General features: G+C 43.7%; 1 pseudogene; it reads right to left on the reverse strand.

Moving 5' to 3' along the window:
- LOC121841504 overlaps nucleotides 1-17,445 on the reverse strand; it is a 180,853-nt pseudogene extending 163,408 nt beyond the window's left edge.
- Nucleotides 17,446-17,880: the final 435 nt, after the last annotated feature.

Genomic DNA, 17,880 nt, shown 5'->3' on the forward strand with positions numbered 1-17,880 from the left:
GTGTGTGTGTGTGTGTGTGTGTGTGTGTATGTATGTGTGTGTGTGTGTGTGTGTGTGTGTGTATGTGTGTGTTAAAACCCCTCCATGACCTGTATGTCTTATGCAGCTCCATGACTTTCTTCTCCAGCTCCTTGGTTTGTCCCGGGGCCAGCCTCAGGTCCTTGGCGTAGTCTGGTGCGTGCGTCTCTGGGTCGTACTCCCCCAGCTCGGACTGCAGTGCGTAGGAACCCAGAAGGGCCAGCGTGACAAAGGAGCAGGGTAGACGGCCCCCCAGGATGTCCTTACGTAGCTGGAGACACAGGTAGTACCTGGCCAGGTGAAGATAAATAAAGGGATGTGACTAAGGTGTGACAAGGTGCATATTGACAATAGAGCAAACTGAAGATAGTCAGCGACTCCTGGCAGGAAAAAGGACGTTTTCTTCATTTGAAAGAAAAACATTTGGTTAACAATTAAATATATTTCCTACCGTTGTCCTATTAAGAAAACCTGTCGCACACACACACACACACACACACACACACACACACACACACACACACACACACAGAATACCTGTCGTACACACACACACACAGACAGAATACCTGTTGTACACAAACCAAGCTCGAGGTCAGACCATAGGGCTTCCAGGAAGCATCAACAGAGAGATAAAGCATCCCAAATGGCACCATATTCCCTATAGGGCTCTGGTCAAAATATGCACTATGTGCACTAGCAGACAGAGAGAAGACTAACAGAGACAGGGAGCAGACTAGCAGAGACAGAGAGAAGACTAGTAGAGACAGAGAGCAGAGTAGCAGAGACAAAGAGAAGACTAACAGAGACAGAGAGAAGACTAGCAGAGACAGAGGGAAGACTAGCAGGGACAGAGAGCAGACTAGCACAGACAGAGAGAAGACTAGCAGAGACAGAGAGAAGACTAGCAGAGACAGAGAGAAGACTAGCAGAGACAGAGGGAAGACTAGCAGAGACAGAGAGCAGACTAACACAGACAGAGAGAAGACTAGCAGAGACAGAGGGAAGACTAGCAGAGACAGAGAGAAGACTAACAGAGACAGAGAGCAGACTAGCAGAGACAGAGAGCAGACTAGCAGAGACAGAGAGAAGACTAGCAGAGACAGAGAGAAGACTAACAGAGACAGAGAGCAGACTAGCAGAGACAGAGAGCAGACTAGCAGAGACAGAGAGAAGACTAGCAGAGACAGAGAGCAGACTAACAGAGACAGAGAGCAGACTAGCAGAGACAGAGAGCAGACTAGCAGAGACAGAGAGAAGACTAACAGAGACAGAGAGCAGACTAGCAGAGACAGAGAGCAGACTAGCAGAGACAGAGAGCAGACTAGCAGAGACAGAGAGAAGACTAGCAGAGACAAAGAGAAGACTAACAGAGACAGAGAGAAGACTAGCAGAGACAGAGGGAAGACTAGCAGAGACAGAGAGCAGACTAACACAGACAGAGAGAAGACTAGCAGAGACAGAGGGAAGACTAGCAGAGACAGAGAGAAGACTAACAGAGACAGAGAGAAGACTAACAGAGACAGAGAGCAGACTAGCAGAGACAGAGAGCAGACTAGCAGAGACAGAGAGAAGACTAACAGAGACAGAGAGCAGACTAGCAGAGACAGAGAGAAGACTAGCAGAGACAAAGAGAAGACTAGAAGAGACAGAGAGAAGACTAACAGAGACAGAGAGCAGACTAGAAGAGACAGAGAGAAGACTAACAGAGACAGAGAGCAGACTAGCAGAGACAGAGAGCAGACTAGCAGAGACAGAGAGAAGATTAGCCGAGACAGAGAGAAGACTAGCAGAGGCAGAGAGCAGACTAGCAGACAGAGAGAAGACCAGCAGAGACAGAGGGCAGACTAGCAGAGACAGAGAGCAGACTAGCAGAGACAGAGAGAAGACTAGCAGAGACAGAGAGAAGACTAACAGAGACAGAGAGCAGACTAACAGAGACAGAGAGCAGACTAGCAGAGACAGAGAGCAGACTAGCAGAGACAGAGAGAAGATTAGCCGAGACAGAGAGAAGACTAGCAGAGACAGAGAGAAGACTAACACAGACAGAGAGAAGACTAGCAGAGACAGAGAGAAGACGAACAGAGACAGAGAGCAGACTAGCAGAGACAGAGGGCAGACTAGCAGAGACAGAGAGAAGACTAGCCGAGACAGAGAGCAGACTAACAGAGACAGAGAGCAGACTAGCAGAGACAGAGAGCAGACGAGCAGAGACAGAGAGCAGACTAGCAGAGACAGAGAGAAGACTAGCAGAGACAAAGAGAAGACTAACAGAGACAGAGAGAAGACTAGCAGAGACAGAGGGAAGACTAGCAGAGACAGAGAGCAGACTAACACAGACAGAGAGAAGACTAGCAGAGACAGAGGGAAGACTAACAGAGACAGAGAGCAGACTAGCAGAGACAGAGAGCAGACTAGCAGAGACAGAGAGAAGACTAGCAGAGACAGAGAGCAGACTAACAGAGACAGAGAGCAGACTAGCAGAGACAGAGAGCAGACTAGCAGAGACAGAGAGAAGACTAACAGAGACAGAGAGCAGACTAGCAGAGACAGAGAGCAGACTAGCAGAGACAGAGAGCAGACTAGCAGAGACAGAGAGAAGACTAGCAGAGACAAAGAGAAGACTAACAGAGACAGAGAGAAGACTAGCAGAGACAGAGGGAAGACTAGCAGAGACAGAGAGCAGACTAACACAGACAGAGAGAAGACTAGCAGAGACAGAGGGAAGACTAGCAGAGACAGAGAGAAGACTAACAGAGACAGAGAGAAGACTAGCAGAGACAAAGAGAAGACTAACAGAGACAGAGAGAAGACTAGCAGAGACAGAGGGAAGACTAGCAGAGACAGAGAGCAGACTAACACAGACAGAGAGAAGACTAGCAGAGACAGAGGGAAGACTAGCAGAGACAGAGAGAAGACTAACAGAGACAGAGAGCAGACTAGCAGAGACAGAGAGCAGACTAGCAGAGACAGAGAGAAGACTAACAGAGACAGAGAGCAGACTAGCAGAGACAGAGAGCAGACTAGCAGAGACAGAGAGAAGATTAGCCGAGACAGAGAGAAGACTAGCAGAGGCAGAGAGCAGACTAGCAGACAGAGAGAAGACTAGCAGAGACAGAGGGCAGACTAGCAGAGACAGAGAGCAGACTAGCAGAGACAGAGAGAAGACTAGCAGAGACAGAGAGAAGACTAACAGAGACAGAGAGCAGACTAGCAGAGACAGAGAGCAGACTAGCAGAGACAGAGAGAAGACTAACAGAGACAGAGAGCAGACTAGTAGAGACAGAGAGAAGACTAGCAGAGACAGAGAGAAGACTAGCAGAGACAGAGAGAAGACTAGCAGAGACAGAGAGCAGACTAGCAGAGACAGAGAGAAGACTAGCAGAGACAGAGAGCAGACTAGCAGAGACAGAGAGAAGACTAACAGAGACAGAGAGAAGGCTAGCAGAGACAGAGAGAAGACTAGTAGAGACAGAGAGCAGACTAGCAGAGACAGAGAGAAGACTAGCCGAGACAGAGAGCAGACTAGCAGAGACAGAGAGCAGACTAACAGAGACAGAGGGCAGACTAGCAGAGACAGAGAGCAGACTAGCAGAGACAGAGAGAAGACTAACAGAGACAGAGAGCAGACTAGCAGAGACAGAGAGCAGACTAGCAGAGACAGAGAGCAGACTAGCAGAGACAGAGAGAAGACTAGCAGAGACAAAGAGAAGACTAACAGAGACAGAGAGAAGACTAGCAGAGACAGAGGGAAGACTAGCAGAGACAGAGAGCAGACTAACACAGACAGAGAGAAGACTAGCAGAGACAGAGGGAAGACTAACAGAGACAGAGAGCAGACTAGCAGAGACAGAGAGCAGACTAGCAGAGACAGAGAGCAGACTAGCAGAGACAGAGAGAAGACTAACAGAGACAGAGAGCAGACTAGCAGAGACAGAGAGAAGACTAGCAGAGACAAAGAGAAGACTAACAGAGACAGAGAGAAGACTAGCAGAGACAGAGGGAAGACTAGCAGAGACAGAGGGAAGACTAGCAGAGACAGAGAGCAGACTAACACAGACAGAGAGAAGACTAGCAGAGACAGAGGGAAGACTAGCAGAGACAGAGAGCAGACTAGCAGAGACAGAGAGCAGACTAGCAGAGACAGAGAGAAGACTAGCAGAGACAGAGAGCAGACTAACAGAGACAGAGAGCAGACTAGCAGAGACAGAGAGCAGACTAGCAGAGACAGAGAGAAGACTAACAGAGACAGAGAGCAGACTAGCAGAGACAGAGAGCAGACTAGCAGAGACAGAGAGCAGACTAGCAGAGACAGAGAGAAGACTAGCAGAGACAAAGAGAAGACTAACAGAGACAGAGAGAAGACTAGCAGAGACAGAGGGAAGACTAGCAGAGACAGAGAGCAGACTAACACAGACAGAGAGAAGACTAGCAGAGACAGAGGGAAGACTAGCAGAGACAGAGAGAAGACTAACAGAGACAGAGAGCAGACTAGCAGAGACAGAGAGCAGACTAGCAGAGACAGAGAGAAGACTAGCAGAGACAAAGAGAAGACTAACAGAGACAGAGAGAAGACTAGCAGAGACAGAGGGAAGACTAGCAGAGACAGAGAGCAGACTAACACAGACAGAGAGAAGACTAGCAGAGACAGAGGGAAGACTAGCAGAGACAGAGAGCAGACTAACACAGACAGAGAGAAGACTAGCAGAGACAGAGGGAAGACTAACAGAGACAGAGAGCAGACTAGCAGAGACAGAGAGCAGACTAGCAGAGACAGAGAGAAGACTAGCAGAGACAGAGAGCAGACTAACAGAGACAGAGAGCAGACTAGCAGAGACAGAGAGCAGACTAGCAGAGACAGAGAGAAGACTAACAGAGACAGAGAGCAGACTAGCAGAGACAGAGAGCAGACTAGCAGAGACAGAGAGCAGACTAGCAGAGACAGAGAGAAGACTAGCAGAGACAAAGAGAAGACTAACAGAGACAGAGAGAAGACTAGCAGAGACAGAGGGAAGACTAGCAGAGACAGAGAGCAGACTAACACAGACAGAGAGAAGACTAGCAGAGACAGAGGGAAGACTAGCAGAGACAGAGAGAAGACTAACAGAGACAGAGAGCAGACTAGCAGAGACAGAGAGCAGACTAGCAGAGACAGAGAGAAGACTAACAGAGACAGAGAGCAGACTAGCAGAGACAGAGAGCAGACTAGCAGAGACAGAGAGAAGATTAGCCGAGACAGAGAGAAGACTAGCAGAGGCAGAGAGCAGACTAGCAGACAGAGAGAAGACTAGCAGAGACAGAGGGCAAACTAGCAGAGACAGAGAGAAGACTAGCAGAGACAGAGAGAAGACTAACAGAGACAGAGAGCAGACTAGCAGAGACAGAGAGCAGACTAGCAGAGACAGAGAGAAGACTAACAGAGACAGAGAGCAGACTAGTAGAGACAGAGAGAAGACTAGCAGAGACAGAGAGAAGACTAGCAGAGACAGAGAGAAGACTAACAGAGACAGAGAGCAGACTAGCAGAGACAGAGAGAAGACTAGCAGAGACAGAGAGCAGACTAGCAGAGACAGAGAGAAGACTAACAGAGACAGAGAGAAGACTAGCAGAGACAGAGAGAAGACTAGTAGAGACAGAGAGCAGACTAGCAGAGACAGAGAGAAGACTAGCAGAGACAGAGAGAAGACTAGCAGAGACGAGAGCAGACTAGCAGAGACAGAGAGAAGACTAGCAGAGACAGAGAGCAGACTAGCAGAGACAGAGAGAAGACTAGCAGAGACAGAGAGCAGACTAGCAGAGACAGAGAGAAGACTAGCAGAGGCAGAGAGAAGACTAACAGAGACAGAGAGCAGACTAGCAGAGACAGAGAACAGACTAACAGAGACAGAGAGCAGACTAGTAGAGACAGAGAGAAGACTAGCAGAGACAGAGAGAAGACTAGCAGAGACAGAGAGAAGACTAACAGAGACAGAGAGAAGACTAGCAGAGACAGAGAACAGACTAGCAGAGACAGAGAGAAGACTAGCAGAGACAGAGAGAAGACTAGCAGAGAGAAACCAGACAGAGGAGCAGGTAGAGGTTTACCTGGTGATGTCTTCAGAAAGCTGGGCTGGGTCAGGAGGATAGAACTTCACATTGAAGGTGAAGTCATAATTGGTGCCTGAGGAAATAATCTGTCATCAAAACACATTCACATCACGGTCACATGGTTTCCTCTTGTTAAAACATGCACAGTGATGTTTAGAAAAACCTGGGTCGTATTCAATAGGCACCAAACGGAACAAAACTGACTGTAAGGGAATAACATGAATTTGTTCAATAAGAAACGTTCATTTTCGTTCCAAAACGTTTAGCTACGGTGTGCACTAATGAATACCCCCCTGAGTAATGAATGACGACGGTATGTTCGTCTCACCTGTACATGATTGTGCGTCTGCACAGATCTTGTCTAACTTTGCACCTACGTAGGTGGAGCAGAAAATGAAATGGAAGTGTCACGGTGAGGTGTACAGCCTTTCCACATTCAGGGTGTGTTCGGGGAAGAAGCTAGCAAGCCAGCCAACTTTATCCGGTTAACCGGTGGTGCTCGACTTCCGCTATGCGATCAGAACGCCCAGTGTGCGAGAGAGAAACGCTCGGAACTTACGAAAAGGCCCAGAGTGCACTGCCTGACGCTGGAGGAAATTTACTAACGCACCTACAGTATAATTACCATGAATTTAGCAAGAGGTTACAAGATAGGCTCTACACAATGAGAACAGAGCAGAAGCCTCACCTTGAACCTGCCTGCGGATCTCCTTGGTGAAATCCATCCAGGTCTGTGGGAGATGAGAAGGAACATCATCAGACAAAACAAGGACTCAGACGTGGCTCCAATTATAACTGAACATCAAACACTAGATACAAGAAGCATGTGTCTAATATGTACAGTATCTACAGTGGCAAGAAAAAGTATGTGAACCCTTTGGAATTACCTCGATTTCTGAATAAATTGGTCATAAAATTTGATCAGATCTCTAATCTTTAATCTAATTCACAACAATAGACAAACATTGTGTGCTTAAACTAATAACACTAATTATTAGAATTGTTCTTGTCTATATTGAATACGTAATATAAACATTCACAGTGTAGGTAGGATAAAGTAAGTGAACCCCTAGACTAATGACTTCTCCTAAAGCTAATTGGAGTCAGGAGTCAGCTAACCTGGAGTCCAATCAATGAGACGAGAATGGAGATGTTGGTTAGAGCTGCCCTGCCCTATAAAAAAACACTCACAAAATTTGAGTTTGCTATTCACAAGAAGCACTGCCTGATGTCAACCATGCCTCGAACAAAAGAGATCTCAGATGATCTATGACTAAGAATTGTTGACCTGCAAAAAGCTGGAAAGGGTTATAACATATCTCTAAAAGCCTTATTGTTCATCAGTCCACGGTAAGACACATTGTCTATAAATGGAGAAAGTTCAGCACTGTTGCTACTCTCCCTAGGAGTGGCTGTCCTGCAAAGAGGACTGCAAGAGCACAGAGCAGAATGCTCAAAGAGGTTAAGAAGAATCCTAGAGTGTCAGCTAAAGATTTACAGACATTTCTGGAACGTGCTAACATTTATGTTGACGAGTCTATGATATGTAAAACACAAAACAAAAATGGTGTTCATGGGAGGGCACCACGGAAGAAGCCACTGCTGTCCAAAAAACCATTGCTGCACATCTGAAGTTTGCAAACGTGCACCTGGATGTTCCACAGGTCTACTGGCAAAATATTCCATGGACAAATGAAACTAAAGTTGAGTTGTTTGGAAGGAACACACAACACTCTGAAAAAAGGCACAGCACACCAACATCAAACCCTCATCCCAACTGTAAAGTATGGTGGAGGGAGCATCATGATTTGGGGCTGCTTTGCTGCCTCAGGGCCTGGACAGCTTGCTATCACCGACGGAAAAATGAATTCCCACATTTATCAAGACATTTTGCAGGAGAATATATATTTGACTTATTCTTTGGTCTGTGTATGTTTTTTCCCAGTCAACCAGTCGATTAGGGCGTTAGGGGTGATTGGTAAAAAAATATGACATATTATGTAATTCATGGATTTTAAATGCTTATAGTGTGGTACATTTTTTACATTTTCCAGATTAAAATATATTGTTCATAACAAGTAGTGATTTACTACTCTGCTCCACAGTGACCGCCAGCAGCCACTCCTCCTCCGTGGGCGCATAGGCCGTGAGAACACTTCTTGGGGATTGCTTTGCCAACTATTTACAATGAGGGGGGGGGGAAACTGCCCCAACAAAATCGCAGGATTCCAGCATAAAGTAAACAAACCGTCCTGGTGGCGCATAAATGTGCGTTCAGTCAGAACTTCTGGGCCTGCTCTAGTCTCCTCCCAATGACTGTCGCGCCAGACGGCTTACTTCCGCACGCGAGGCTAGATCTGCTCGATCAGGTACAGGCGGCACTAAAGCAAAAGGCTGTAATTAATTAACTTGTAAATAAATATTCATAACAGTCAAGGGAGCCTGGGACCTGATAAACCGGACAACTTCATCTAACAAGAGTCCACGGACAGAGGGATACACTAGCTAGAACCTTCTCATCAAGGATCTGGTAGGACCAAAGAGTATGAAGTTGACTGGCCAACTTGATTGTTTCCCCGTGTGGTTCATCAGGTTCTACTGTCATGTTCTGTGGACTAAAACAGCATAAAACCAGCAATATCACAAAGCATGAACCAGCTACAGTAATGTTTGGAGACATTGATTAACAAAATGTGGTCATTTTTTTTGTGTGAGATTAACCAGTTATCTACCTTTGATAAGCAGCTAGATATAGCTAGCTGGTAGCTTGCTTGCTAGCTAGTTGGCTCTCATGCCAACTTTACGTCTTTCTAAACTCAAATCTGACTAACTTGGAAAATATAAAGTTACACTACATGACCAACGGTATGTGGACACCTGCTCGTTGAACATTTCATTCCTAAATCATGGGTATTAATATGGAGTTGGTCACCCCTTTGCTGCTATAACAGCCTCCACTCTTCTGGGAAGGCTTTCCACTAGATGTTGGAACATTGGAGAGAAGCCCAGAATCGTAGCATTAAGATTTCTCTTCACTGGAACTAAAGGTGTTCTCTGGAATGATGAATCACACTTCACCGTCTGGCAATCCGACGGACGAATCTGGGTTTGGCAGATGCCAGAAGAACGCTACCTGCCACAATGCATAGTGCCAACTGTAAAGTTTGGTGGAGGAGGAATAATGGCGTGGGGCTGATTTTCATGGTTTTTGTGACATTATGTTAGCCAGCTATCCCCAGTTAGATAATGCGTTTTCACTTATATCATCTGCATGCTTGTTGAGTTCTCCCTGGTGCACTCGTTTGTGCGTGAGCTGCCTGCTCGCTCAAAATAGTTGAATCTAATCCGTTCTAAACAGTGACAGCATGTACAGCAGTGGTCATTTGGTTTTTGACATGCAAATGTGAAATAGGTGTATTGATGCTGTTGTTCAAATGCACAGATTGCTTCATATATCTTCTCAATAGAAACCACCGATAGTTTGAAAACTTGGCATCATATTTCTGTCATGACAACTCCAACCACCTCGCGCGCCCCGGGGTATTCAGCCAATCAGGTGACAACTCAAAAGACACCTCAACTTGTGGGTCACAAAGCAAAAAACAGTTTGGAAACTTAGAGCAACGGACCTTCATGGAGGGCGACTCCCAGATGGCCAGGCCGTAGTAGTCTCTCTCCAGCAGGTTGAGGTGGTCACACACCTTTGTGAACAGCTCCACACCTTTGGCATGTTTCTAAAGGGAAGAGAGAGATGTCATACAGAGACATAATAAACATGTCTTGAACTGTGTAGGGAATTTGCCATGTTTCTAGAAATCAAATCAAATCAAATTTTATTTGTCACATACACATGGTTAGCAGATGTTAATGCGAGTGTAGCGAAATGCTTGTGCTTCTAGTTCCGACAATGTAGTAATAACCAACAAGTAATCTAGCTAACAATTCCAAAACTACTACCTTATAGATACAAGTGTAAGGGGAGAAAGAATATGTACATAAAGATATATGAGTGAGTGATGGTACAGAGTGATGGTACAGAGCGGCATAGGCAAGATACAGTAGATGGTATTGAGTGCAGTATATACATATGAGATGAGTATGTAAACAAAGTGGCATAGTTAAAGTGTCTAGTGATACATGTATTACATAAAGATGCAGTAGATGATATAGAGTACAGTATATACATATGCATATGAGATGAATAATGTAGGGTATGTAAACATTAAAATGGATTAAATTGCTTTTTTCCCCTCATCAATCTACACACAATAACCCATAAAGACAAAGCAAAGCAAAAACAAGTTGTATAAAAATAAAAATAAATCGCTGAAAAAAATAAACTGAAATATCACATTTACATAAGTATTCAGACCCTTTTTTACTCAGTACTTTGTTGAAGCACCTTTGGATGCGAGTACGGCCTCGAGTCTTCTTGGGTATGACGCTACAAGCTTGGCACACCTGTATTTGGAGAGTTTATCCCTTCTTCTCTGCAGATCCTCTCAAGCTCTGTCAGGTTGGATGGGTAGCATCATTGTAAAGCTATTTTCAAGTCTCTCCAGAGATGTTTGATCGGGTTCAAGTCTGGACTCTGACTGGGCAACTCAAGGACATTCAGAGACTTGTCCTGAAGCCACTCCTGCGTTGTCTTGGCTGTGTGCTTAGGGTCGATGCTCTGTTAGAAGGTGAACCTTCGCCCCAGTCTGTGGTCCTGAGCGCTCTGGAACAGGTTTTCATCAAGGATCTCTGTACTTTTCTCCATTCATCTTTTCCTCGATCCTGACTTGTCACCCAGTCCCTGACGCTGAAAAACATCCCCACAGCATGATGCTGCCACCACCATGCTTAATTGTAGGGATGGTGCCAGGTTTTCTCCAGGCTTGGCATTCAGTCCAAAGTATTCAATCCAGGTTTCATCACACCAGAGAATCTAGTTTCTCATGGTCTGAGAGTCTAAGTGCCTTTTGGCAAACTCCAAGCAGGCTGGCATGTGCCTTTTACTGAGGAGTGGCTTCCATCTGGCCACTCTACCGTAAAGGCCTGATTGGTGGAGTGCTACAGAGATAGTTGTCCTTCTGGAAGGTTCTCCCATCTCCATAGAGGAAATCTGGAGCTCTGTTAGAGTGACCATCGGGTTCTTGTTCACCTCACTGGCCAAGGCCCTTCTCCCCTGATTGCTCAGTTTGGCCAGGATGCCAGCTCTGGGAAGAATCTTCCAAACTTCTCCATTTAAGAATGATGGAGGCCACTGTGTTCTTGACCTTCAATGCCGCAGACATTTTTTTTGGCACCCTTCCCCAGATCTGTGCCTCGACACAATCCTGTCTCGGAGCTCTATGGACAATTCATTCGACCTCATGGCTTGGTTTTTGCTTTGACATGCACTGTCAACTGTGGGACCTTATATAGACAGGTGTGTGACTTTCCAAGTCATGTCCAATCAATTTAATTTACCACAGGTGGACTCCAATCAAGTTAGAAACATAGAAACATCTCAAGGATGATCAATGGAAACAGGATGCACCTGATCTCAATTTTGAGTCTCATAGCAAAAGATTAGAATAATTATGTAAATACGGTATTTAGGGTTTTAATATATTTGTAAACATTTATAAAAAACTGTTTTCGCTTTGTCATTATGGGGTATTGTGTGTAGATTAATGAGGAAAATAATTAATTTAATCAATTTTAGAATAAGGCTGTAACGTAAGAAAATGTGGAAAAAGTCAAGGGGTCTGAATACTTTCGGGAAGGCACTGTACCGAAAAAGCCAGTCTAGCAATATATATAGCGCACAGAATTAAAAAGCTATTGTCGGATATTATTCATTCTAATCAGAAAGGCATTTTACATGGACGATATATTGGAAATAATAGAACACTGGGAAATATCTGGGAAACCAGTCCTGCTATTCATAGCTGACTTTGAAAAGGCTTTTGATAAAGTACGGCTGGAGATTATATATAAATGCCTGGAATATTTTCAATTTTTGGGAATCTCTTATAAAATGGGTTAAAGTCATATATTACTTAAAATTAAAATGACTTGTGTACAAAGTAGATGTCCTAACGGACTTGCGAAAACTATAGTTTGTTAACAAGAAATTTGTTTGAAAAAGTGTTTGAAAAACGAGTTTTAATGACTCCCAACCTACTATAGTTTGTTAACAAGAAATGTGTAAAGTGTTTGAAAAACGAGTTTTAATGACTCCCAACCTACTATAGTTTGTTAACAAGAAATTTGTTTGAAAAAGTGTTTGAAAAACGAGTTTTAATGACTCCCAACCTACTATAGTTTGTTAAAAAGAAATGTGTAGAGTGTTTGAAAAACAAGTTTTAATGACTCCAATCTAAGTTTATGTAAACTTCCGACTTTAACTGTATCTGTATGTACGGTGCAAGTCAAAAGTTTGGACACACCTACTCATTCAAGTTTTTAAAAAGTTTTAAAACTATTTTCTACTGTACATTGTAGAATAATAGAGAAGACATCAAAGCCTGGCCTCCACAATCATCTGACCTCAACCTAATTGAGATGGTTTGGGATGAGTTGGACCGCAGGGTGAAGAACAAGCAGCCCAACAAGTGCTCAGCATATGTGGGAACTCCTTCAAGACTGTTAGAAAAGCATTCCAGGTGAAGCTGGTTGAGAGAATGTGTGTGCAACGCTCATCATGGCAAAAGGTGACTACTTTTAAAAATCTCAAATATAAAATAGATTCTGATTTGTTACTACATGATTCCATATGTGTTATTTCATAGTGTGTCCAACCTTTTGAATGGTACTGTATGAACAAATCGGACAAGTTTATAGGATTTGGCAAGACAGCACAAACCATCCTGGATCCCCCAGGCTATGTATCCTAGGATTCCAGCTATAATAAAGAATGATTTGGTAATATTGGGACTTACATCCAGCTCACACTCATACAGAGTGTCATCCAGCAGTGTAACTTTAATTTGCATGATCCTGGGTCGACGGGGAGGCTTAGGAGGTTGAGCGTCTTCTTCTGCTATCTTCTCCTTTAACCCTTTCTCTCCCTCCCCGTCTTCGCCCTCTCTTCCTTCTCCCTCTCCCTCAGGGTCCTCCTCCTTTTTCTCCTTCTCCTGGGCACTGTCCTCTTCTCTTTTCTCCTTGTCTTTCTCTCCCCCCTCGTCCTCTGAGTCTTTCTCAGGGTCTTCCTTCTGGTCTACCTGGACAGGCTGGAGGAAAAGACACAAGACACATTCCATTTTATATTCATTCCAAAAACACACATGGACACATTTGCATCTGTGTGTAAGACAAACATGCTTGCTTAAAGCTACACAGAACAAACAACTTTACAAACGACAAAGACATGATATTGATACAGTTGAAGTCGGAAGTTTACATACACCTCAGCCAAATACATTTAAACTCAGTTTTTCACAATTCCTGAAATCCTAGTAACAATTCCCTGTCTTAGGTCAGTTAGGATCACCACTTTATTTTAAGAAAGTGAAATGTCAGTATAATAGTAGAAAACATTTATTTTAACTTTTATTCCTTTCATCACATTTCCAGTGGGTCAGAAGTTTACATACACTCAATTAGTATTTGGTACATTTCCTTTAAATTGATTAACTTGGGTCAAACATTTCAGGTAGCCTTCCACAAGCTTCCCACAATCAATTGGGTGAATTTTGGCCCATTCCTCCTGACAGAGCTGGTGTAACTGAGTCAGGTTTGTAGGCCTCCTTGCTCGCACACGCTTTTCAGTTCTGCCAACAAAATTCCTGTAGGTTTGAGGTCAGGGCTTTGTGATGGCCACTCCAATACCTTGACTTTGTTGTCCTTAAGCCATTTTGCCACAACTTTGGAAGTATGCTTGGGGTCATTGTCCATTTGGAAGACCCATTTGCATCCAAGCTTTAACTTCCTGACTGATGTCTTGAGATGTTGCTTCAATATATCAACATAATTTTCCTACCTCATGATGCTATCTAGTATGTGAGGTGCACCAGTCCCTCCTGCAGCAAAGCACCCCCACAACATGATGCTGCCACCCCGTGCTTCACGGTTGGGATGGTGTTCTTCGGCTTGCAAGCCGCACCCTTTATCCTCCAAAAATAACGATGGTCATTATGGCAAAACAGTTCGATTTTTGTTTCATCAGACCAGAGGACATTTCTCGAAATGTACGATCTTTGTCCCCATGTTCAGTTGCAAACCGTAGTCTGGCTTTTTATGGCAGTTTTGGAGCAGTGGCTTCTACCTTGCTGAACGGCCTTTCAGGTTATGTCGACATAGGACTCGTTTTACTGTGGATATAGATACTTTTGTACTTGTTTCCTCCAGCATCTTCACAAGATCCTTTGCTTTGGAGTAGGCCGTCATTATAAATAAGAATGCATTCTTAACTGACTTGCCGAGTTAAATAAAGGTTACACACAAACACACACACACACCACACACACACACACACTGACCAAAAAGTAATTTTGTTACGTTATGTCCCCGTATGTCCCCATGTACCAGTAAAACATCATCAAAACCTATTTCTTTCACTCACTTGCTGTGCTGTTTCGTTGTTCAGTCGTTTCATTCTCAACCAGGATTTCCATGGAACGCCGTTTGGGTCTTTGCGTGTCAAAAAATACACTATTTAACAATATTTGATGTGTCAATCAGAACCTGAGTATGACTGCACGTCACATAATAATTTAACTCGTTCATATTTTTTTTACGTAGTTATTACACATTGATTACACTATCACTCGTATTTCATATGTCACAGCGATTCATCGATAAGTATGCTATGATGCTATGATGCTGGTAAAGTTGTCTCGCGCACCTTATTTTTTATTTTTTTTTATTTTGAAGGCAAACCGCAAATTCCACTATTGTGCCTAATCTTTATTGTATCTAGCTTCACAACACATAACTCGGTCCGGTCGAGCCTCACTAGCGAGATGAAGCTAGCTGGCTGCTTATAACGTTAGCTTTGGGCAACAGGGTTAAGTAGCTGGCTAGGTATTTATTTACATGAACTGAAGTTCAATATCAACAGGCGAACAACAAGTGGCAACCTAGCTAATACTTACTCACGAGGATTCCTAAATCATTGCTAAGAATAATGAAAATGACTGCAGTTTTTTACTGGTCATTGTTTTCATGCTGGTTGTATTAGTGCTAGCTAGGTACCAAGCTAAAGCTAGCTAGGTACCAAGCTAAAGCTAGCTAGGTACCAAGCTAAAGCTAGCTAGGTACCAAGCTAAAGCTAGCTAGGTACCAAGCTAAAGCTAAACAGCTAGGTACCAAGCTAAAGTGCTAGCTTTTTTGACACGGTACCAAGCTAAATGCTAGCTACCCCAGAAGTTGCAGTTGAACAAATGATGCTTTATTTACCAACGTCGGCGAAAGCCAACATCACCGTAAACACATCGTTATCGTGGCCGGTGTTGCAGACTTTATTGTTGACCGCTTTGACAGTGCTACTGTATCTTTTTCACTGACACGCAAAGACCCAAACGGCGTTCCATAGTATGTATGTCCTGAAGCTAATAGCAGTGATATATCGCTATTACTGTGTAACTCTGGTAGGACAACATCTGAAAAATAGTGCACTTGGCCTCACTATTGTGTATATATCCGGTGACTCGACCAGTCGTTGTGACTATATATCCAACATCACTATTGACAGAGAACTGTTGTTGATTGTCACTAGGGCAATGAATTCCATTATCTTGGACTTTATCCTCACTGGTGATTTATCCTCACTATTGTGACTTTGAGTTGTCTCATATATCTCTGAAATGTTCTTACTCTTTCAAATGCCTGCTTGACTTGTTGACTGCTTGATCCTCACTATTGTGACTATATATCCTCACTATTGTAACTATATATCCTCACTATTGTGACTATATATCACCACTATTGTGACTATATATCCTCACTATTGTGACTATATATCATCACTATTGTGACTATATATCCTCACTATTGTGACTATATATCCTCACTATTGTGACTATATATCCTCACTATTGTGACTATATATCATCACTATTGTGACTATATATCCTCACTGTTGTGACTATATATCCTCACTATTGTGACTATATATCCTCACTATTGTGACTATATATCCTCACTATTGTGACTATATCCTCACTATTGTGACTATATATCCTCACTATTGTGACTATATATCCTCACTATTGTGACTATATATCCTCACTATTGTGACTATATGTTGTGACTATATATCCTCACTATTGTGACTATATATCCTCACTATTGTGACTATATATCATCCTCACTATTGTGACTATATATCCACTCTATATATCTCACTTGTGACTATATATCCTCACTATTGTGACTATATATCCTCACTATTGTGACTATATATCAACACTATTGTGACTATATATCCTCACTATTGTGACTATATATCCTCACTATTGTGACTATATATCAACACTATTGTGACTACTCATTGTGACTATATATCCTCACTATTGTGACTATATATCCTTTTGTGACTATATATCAACACTATTGTGACTATATATCAACACTCTATATCTATTTGTGACTATATATCCTCACTATTGTGACTATATATCAACACTCACCTCACTATTGTGACTATATATCCTCACTATTGTGACTATATATCAACACTCATATATCAACACTATTGTGACTATATATCCTATTGTGACACTATATTGTGACTATATATCCTCACTATTGTGACTATATATCAACACTATTGTGACTATATCCTCACTATTGTGACTATATATCCTCACTATTGTGACTATATATCAACACTCACTATTGTGACTATATATCCTCACTATTGTGACTATATATATTGTGACTTAACGTTGTGTGCTTTGAGGCCGAAATGAAATCCTATGTAAAGAAGGAACAAAGGGAACCGAAGGAAAGGCTTTCCTCAAGCCACATCACAAACACCACAATCATTACTCATTCATGCACGTCTGTTTTTACTCACTTCACATAGCAGTTTGAAGACTGAGAGAGTACTGTAATTCAGAGCACTGTAAATCCAGCACAAAACACCTACCACTTACCACTGAAGAGCACATTCATCAGCTCAGACTAAAATCAACATAATTTTGCACTCTAGCTAAGCAGTAGCTAAGAGTCCTCAACCACACACACTGCTATTAAACATGTCCTCCTCAAGCCTAACCCTACAACAACACACAGTCCCAGTATGACAGCGTAGCAGGAGTGATAAGCTCTCACCTGAGCCTCGTTGCTGCTGAGTGAGTGCAGGTCGAGGTTCTGATCCCCCTCGATCCTGAGTTCCGGCTCACAGTCAGCGATGGGCGCCTTGGCTTCTCCCCGTCCCCCTCCTTTCTCCCCCTTCTCCCCCCGTCCCCCTCGCACTGAGACCTCCTCTTCAGGAAAGAGGAGAAGAGTCGCGAGAGGCCACGGTCGGCCGAGGTGCGCTGGCGGGGTCTCAGCTGCACCTCCTCCTGGGGTGAGGAGGGCGAGCCGGGGCTTAGGGGCGAGGTGACGGGAGTGCTGGAAGCCTGGGACTCAGAGGGCCCGTGGTCAGGGGCGTGGCCTGATGCTGCTCTGCCTCCTGCTGGCTGGGCTTCTTTTGCTGCTGTCGCTCTGTCGCCTCGTCTGTCGTCATGGCAACAGCTGCATGGGGAAAACAACCAGGGAAAATGGTCCATTATGAAGAGATTTGGTCAGGTAGTTTACCTAGGATTGGAGCCTATGTTATTCAATTGTTGGTATTATAGTCATTACACTTACAGGTCA

Source organism: Oncorhynchus tshawytscha, linkage group LG31 (genome assembly GCF_018296145.1).
Source record: "Oncorhynchus tshawytscha isolate Ot180627B linkage group LG31, Otsh_v2.0, whole genome shotgun sequence".
Classification (NCBI taxonomy): domain Eukaryota; kingdom Metazoa; phylum Chordata; class Actinopteri; order Salmoniformes; family Salmonidae; genus Oncorhynchus; species Oncorhynchus tshawytscha.